The sequence below is a fragment of the Daphnia carinata genome, chromosome 3, assembly GCF_022539665.2.
Source record: "Daphnia carinata strain CSIRO-1 chromosome 3, CSIRO_AGI_Dcar_HiC_V3, whole genome shotgun sequence".
NCBI lineage: Eukaryota > Metazoa > Arthropoda > Branchiopoda > Diplostraca > Daphniidae > Daphnia > Daphnia carinata.
Window position 1 is genome coordinate 5,061,579 of NC_081333.1, and position 7,300 is coordinate 5,068,878.

The 7,300-nt window shown below is 40.1% G+C and overlaps 1 pseudogene; it reads right to left on the reverse strand.

Moving 5' to 3' along the window:
* Positions 1-3,844: 3,844 nt before the first annotated feature.
* On the reverse strand, positions 3,845-6,556 carry LOC130693096 (uncharacterized; annotated as a pseudogene).
* Between the last annotated feature and the right edge of the window lie 744 nt (positions 6,557-7,300).

A 7,300-nucleotide genomic window follows, 5' to 3' on the forward strand; every position in this document is an offset into this window, starting at 1 on the left:
TCAAAAGAGATCCAACGATTCTACACATCACACGCGTTTTTGGCCAAGGAATCACATTCAAGAGCAGGGGGCACGTGGATGTGACTGAATTCTTGAACCCAGACTTGCTCTGCCCATTCTGATGAACGTTCTGCCATATTTTAACTTTTAGTTGCTTTTTAAAACGAACGATACGACGGCCATAATTTGAGAAAAAGAAGTCCTTGCCTTTCTAAAAAATCTTCGCCAATCAAAAGCTCAAAAGACGTCGGAGGAAAAACAAGTTGTTCGGACAAAAATTTGCCCGTTAAACACGTGCTCTGCCTTAGAGCCGTTCATTCCTTTTCTGTCTGTCTTTCTTGCCATCGGTCAAATGACATTGTTACAGAAAAAGAATCTCACCATTTGTGCTGATTTACTTCCCAGCCATCAAGGGCGCTGACTAGTTTCTGACGTTAGCAATGGTCGCGAGATGTTGAATCTTGTCATCGGTGATTTCCATTTGTTGTCTAATGCAGTCCCGTGTCGTCTCTGCCAATTGAGCATAACTGAAAACTAAACAAGCTACAAATACTATTAACCTCAATAAACTTAATCTACGTGCAAAAACGAGAACGAAAAATTAAATTCCAACAACCATCTTGGATTCCCCTTTTGTTGATTGGAAAATGCACAATTCAAAAGACAATGCATTGCAACTGCTCTTCTTTTTCGTTTTTCTAAAAATCCGTAGATGATATATGTTTCTTTCGATGCAACAATGAGATATTCAATTTTCCCAGCCATTTCCTTTTTTAGCTATCCTCTTTTTAATTTACATTTTCCAAATTCATTTTTCTTTTATTGAAACAAACATTTGCGTGAAAAGCTTACCTTTCTACTATGATTTTATTCTACTGAAGAACAAGCTTTCGCTGGCAAAATACCACTACATCATGCAGCCTTTGACGTGAAGATGCTCCATGCTTTCACTTAATGGCTGTGCCCATTGACGTTCTAGGGACGTCCCTTTGTCGCAGACGACAATTAATTGAAAAACAAATGAAGGACGATTTGTCCATAGCTGCAGTAACACTGTACTACCATATAGCAATTGCCTTCGACCTATAAAACCCGAAAATAGTTTCGCTTTTTCACGTTCAATTGTTCAACATTATTTTCGTTGGTGTAAAAAAAATATAGTTGTTTGCTGTCTCTAGGCATTTTTGAGTTCCCATATGAACGAACGTACGTAAGAAATAGGATACAAGTGACATCGAGTCTCAAAGCTATTGGGGTGAGGTTAGTCCGTTTTGGTGATTCTGTTGCCTAAGACCCGGACATCGAAATCACGTTTTGTGATTAAACATAAATAGATCGTGCCATAAATCGTGCCAGTAAGAAAGTTAGAAAAGTGTTTGCAGCGATAAAACAAGTTTTGAAATTTTGTACTTCCTGGAAATCTCTGTGGTAAAGAAATAGTAAGTAGCAAAGGAAACTAACAGGGTGAACCACATTTGAGGAAAAGAACAGAAACATTTCACTCACGTTTACCAACTACCTTTGAATACTAGATGATTAGCAAGAAAATTACCTGGCAGAAATCCATGCCATTAATCCCAAGGACACTGTTCCTAAGTGATACAGCCCCGTGGCTGTTCCAAATCGCCGGAAGCGAAGAACCCACCAAAACTTTTTCACCGTACATATCTAATGTAATATACCGGCGATCTATGTCGGATCACATTTTCAACTAATCGAACTTCTGGCCATACCACCTTTCTCCGGAAATTGCTCAGCGCAAAATGGATATCCGCCATGAAACCAATCACACTACCTTTATTATCCATGAACTGAAACCCTCTACCCTACACCCCAAAAGCCATTCGCTCCTGAACGGCTCGTTGCGCAATAACATCTTAAATCCTCCTATGGGCGTCTGCAATCCATCCCAGATAATTCGTGCGCGAGTATACACTCCAGCGTACCCAGGATCGGCACGCCCTCTGCCAAAACTGGTAATACCCACTTGATACCCGGCATAGAGCAATGGACTGCCACTAGCACCCTGAAGATTATTGTTACAGAATCAATCGAAAAACAAAGTTTGGTTGAAACACTAAACACGAACAAAAAAAAACTGACGGACCTGGCAAGTATCCTTTCCAGCAGCAGCGGCACACATCATCTCACTAGGGTAAAACGCACTCGATACAACGGCCAATCCAAACAAAGTCCGCCCATACTGCTTACGGCACACGCTGTTCTCGAGCACGCTAACCGTTGCTTTGGGCAACGTGCTAGACACACCTCCACCTATCGACGGCAAAACGGTGATTTAAACTTCGCATAACAAACACCATATGTAAGAGGAAAATTATTTAAAAAACACACCCACCAGAAGATGTCGTTCCCCATCCGGCAATAACCGTACCCTGGCCCTCTCTACATGTAAGTCTTCCGCGGTACGTTTAGTATATGAGATATGTTATCAAGTCCATTTTGCTGGTAAGCTGGTTCCCAATCATCAAATAATACCAAGGAGACAGGTATGGCAAAATCTACAGATTCGTCAATGGCAGGTAACTGAAAGAACATTTAAACAGACAAGGTATTATTATGAGCCGAGATAAGTTTCAATACTCTATACTTTAGTGTTGCTTATAATCCAAAGGAAACAATTTACTGCAACAGGATAAGCTTTAATTAGATTTTCCCCCCATTTCGGCTTTGTTGTTGCTGAATTATGTGAGAAACTCCTTCACAGCAATATAGATCACAAATGCTTTCAGCATCAAGTTTGAAGAGCAGAAATTCGAGAAAATCCTTGACGTTTTCCACTAGTTTCTAGGAATTTCATTCAGCACAAACGCTGCGTTCACCATACCGTATGAGTAACTGCAATACGTCTTTGCCCTTTTCTATTAATTCGTCTTTAGATGGAAGCGTAAGCTCCGGCGTAATTCGAAAAAGCGCAGTTGTATGAGGATCCGGTTCAGAATAATGTTCGAGACAGGAAGTGCCTGCTTCGATCCAAGTATTATTGAAGAGCTTGTTGGCAATGCGCCATATATGTTCCATGCATCCTGTCTGGGCTGCGTCTAGGCTACCATCGTCGAGGTGGGCGTCAGTCTTTTTCGCTACAGAAGATGCCATTTATTAACGCCCTTTATGAGCATATGCACCAACACCCCAGGAAATTCAATAGAGCTGTTTCAAATATGGACTGTAAAAGGTTTGTAACAGCTCCAAACTGCACACGTATCTGAAACAGGTGCAATTCAAACGGTAAATCAACGACATAAAACCCTAGCGTAAGTTAGTGGAACGAGACGCATCGCACTTCAACTGAATCGTCAATCGAATCGTCAATTGACGGAGCATGGAGGTAGGACTGGTAGGATCTTGCAGGTGTCACGTCAGCTCCTATTTCGAATAGGATAGGCAATCTAATTCATTGCATCAGCAATCAAAAAATTAATTAATTAATTACAATTACGATTCTTCTCCAGCATCTTCTTGATTCAAGACCAACAGAAATTATTTCACAAAATGTTGTTAGCACAAATTTCCCTGAACTTAAATTCTGGGGCTACGAATCCAATGGCCCGGTAGTGGATCAAAATGATGGCCTTTCTGGTAGGTATTAGTTGATAGTGTATTACCTTTTCTCATTGTTGCCCACACACCATTTTATTTATCTCTAGTGAAACTCTCGGTTGATGGTGAAAAATTGAACTCTGTACCTTAGGTAACTGGTGGATCCCTTCATGGCCGATATCTATAGCAATGAATCACAACTGATTATTTGTTTCATTGACATCGCCGATGACATTAATAATTTTTAGAAATCTAGCAGACATCCACCATAGTTCTCCGTGTGTTTTCAGCAGAAACTCCATTCAGACGTGATATTTGCTGATGGGCGGCATTTTACTGGGGTGGAAATTTCAGTTCTTCTTTTGGCAACTCTCGTCCACCGACGCACAAACCATCGCTGTGCTGCGTCGGATAAGGCTGACCGTGCGAAGTTTTTTCGCAACAATAATTATCGTGAGCCATCTGAATTATTATAGCACACACTAGATTTTTCAATCAAATGCTTTATGGAACTCAAAGCTCTCGTGTTTCAAAAGTTTTACCATGCTGGTTATGGCTATCTGCCAAAATAATTTCTTTAGTAATTGTTGGTTATAGCAGTGCACGTGCCGATGATTTTTGTGGAACATTTTCTGCGCTGCTTCTACAGTGGTGGAACGGCATTTGCTTACCTTCGCTCCCCAGCAGCCTGCATTAATTTCAACATAGAGCGTGCGGTGTGATTATTATTCACGAAATAGACACAAACAGAAATTAATTAATATCCAACGATGATTATGCAATAGAATGGATGGTCTCTCATGATGTGAACGTTCGGGTGTTTCCCAGCCATTCACGAACAGCGTTCCGATCACGAACTATTAGCTTACTGTCCGAGTCTCCTGACATCAACGTGTCCACCATTTTATCCAGTAACGACAACTACCAAAGATTTTGTGTGAAATGAAAAGATATTCAAATATTGAATAATCCATCTGGTTTTGAATCATGTTATTCAAGGTAGCCTATCCGGTAAATTTTTTTGTTTTAGAATCAAATGATTTACCCAACGCCAGGTCATGGCAAACAAGTCGGCCAAAATGAGTTTCTCGATGAGCTCAGTTCCATTGCATAAATCAATGTGGTGTCCGAAATCTATGGTGTTCTCAAGGACTTTCCATCCTTTATCATCGTCAGACTTGCCGCGATCGCGATCAAAAATTGATCGCCGATCCGATCTTTTGAAAAAGATCTTTTGAAAAAGATCGGAGATCGGATCGGCGATCCCAAAAAATTGATCGCGATCCGATCGTTTTTAGCGATCAAACTTTTCGCCATCTAGCTGTAGATTTTTAGCCGCAGGGTTCTATTTCACTGCTATTTTTACGAATGCCAATTGAAGGAAACTGTTTAGTGTTCACCCTCAATGGCCGCCAGTGACTGTCGCTGTGACGGCCAATGCTATTTTCGCGAAACAGTGTAAATTTTTACCGTTAGATGCTGCACAAAAATGATCGCTAAAAATGATCGGCAAAATTTGATCGCCGATCCGATCTTTCGCAGTTTGATCGGATCGGGCGATCCGATCAAACTCAAAAGATCGGATCGGAGATCGCGATCGGAAAATTGATCGGCGCGGCAAGTCTGATCATCGTACATCGTTAAATTGCGGTAAATTCTCACAACCCAGCCTTTCTTTATTTTCAAAATTAATTTTTAAAAAATAAGAATTACAATTTGCCATAATTTTTTTTGAAATCGGCTCACCTGGTTAAACCAGTGGGACACTATTGAGTGCCTCTCTAAGAAATGTTAGAATTGAAATTGAATTGAAATTTGGTGGCAAACTTGGGCGCTGAAAGGTTGCGATAAAGTGAATAGACAATGATTTTCTGATGAGGACCTCTTCATTCAGCATCGCGACTGCAGATTGATTTCAATGGGCCTTTCTAGCCACGGCGAAAAGCTCTCTCCAACCTGATCATTTAAATCAACGGCAGGAAATAAGTGCACATACAAAACTATCGCGGCTAGTCCTCCAGTTACTAATTTAGCAGAACGTTAAAACGAAAAACGTCGCATGAGAAGCCGCCCAGCATCCCTGAAGTATCCCGTAGTTTCATTTTATCAATTGTTTCACGAAAACTGATAAGAGTCAAAATCAGCTACAGGGACAGAAACTAGTTCGTCAACTAACGTTAGCAAAGTTTACGCACTCGTGACCGCTTAATATGCGGGCAGAACAACTCGACCGTTCACTTTTTGGCTGCTCGGGAGTAAAGGTAAGCCAATGTCGTTCCACAGAAAATGGTCTACGAAAATCGTCGGCACGTGCACGGTTATGACCAACAGTTATTAAACAGAATATTTTGCCCGACACAACCAGCATGGTGAAACTATTGAAACACTGAGTTCCATAAAGCATTTGATTGAAAAATCTGGTATGTGCTATAATAATGCATACGTCTCACGATAGTTATTGTTGCGAAAAAATTTCGCACGGTCAGCCTTATCCGACGCAAGGCGAAGATGGTGTCTTCATTGACGGACGAGAGTTGTGCAAAGAAGAATTGAAATCTCTATGCCCAATAAAATGTCACTTAGCAAATACCGCGTCTGAATGGAGCTTCTGCTGAAAACACACAAAGAACTATGGTGGATGGTGGATCTACATTCCATTCACTGTTAGTTTGTTATTTGTAGTAGGTTTCATCCATTTGCTTGCCATGAAAACCTTTTCAAAACTACTTTGATCAAGTATTTGACATGGCCATAGCCAAATTTTTCCACCATCTCAGTTTGAAATGAAGAAGAAAATTTGTACAGAAACAAATGGAAGTCGGTGAACCCCATTGACAAGATCAAACGTTTCTCTACCTGTAAGTCAACAATTCATGTATAAAAGATAATAGAAGTGTTTCATATAATTGGTAGCATTTCTTATTACTGAAGTGGCACCTTCATTGTTAATTAGAGGAATTTTCAGGTCTACTATGTTCATTGAAACATAATTATGCATAGCCTTGACATTCCAGGTATATTCCTACGAAAGTTAAAAGAAGTGTAGTAATGAGTGAAATGTAAAATGATATAATTGATGTTGATATTTGAGATGTGAACTACTCCAGACACTTCTTCTTCATGGAAATAAATTACAGCAGGAACGGTCTAATTCTATCATGGGACTTTCTATAACCATAATGCAGCTATAGAACCATAACTAAAAAATCAATGTAGGCCAGCATTGCGCAGAGATTTTTTTACACAAACAACATATTTGTGGTACCTTCGTTAACAACTACTAGTTGGCGTCCGTACCTATATGACAACAGCTGGTCGTAAGTGTTATAAATAAAAATAAAAGGCGCCAGTTTCGGCTGCCGGATCAATAGTTTAAATACCCATTAAATATGGCTGATCATCCCATTTAATTCAAAAATTAGATTTCCGCAATTAGTTTTCAGTAGTTGTTTGCCGATTTAAACGACTTTGCATGGCAGGCATATTTCACAGATGAAATGCGATTGATCGCATAAGCTAGATTCTGGACAGCCCAAATCTAAACGGCACTAATCCATTAAAAAAAATACCTCAGTAAAACGTATGAATCAGGTTTCTTCTGTTTTCTAGGGCTAAATTTACCTTGTGAGACGCGGTTGGCTTCAACTTATTTTTTTCCTCACAATTGCATAACATCCAGTAAAAATCTATACTCTAAAAAAAACAAGGAAATTGGAGGTGGAGCCTGTGTCTGTGACTTTGT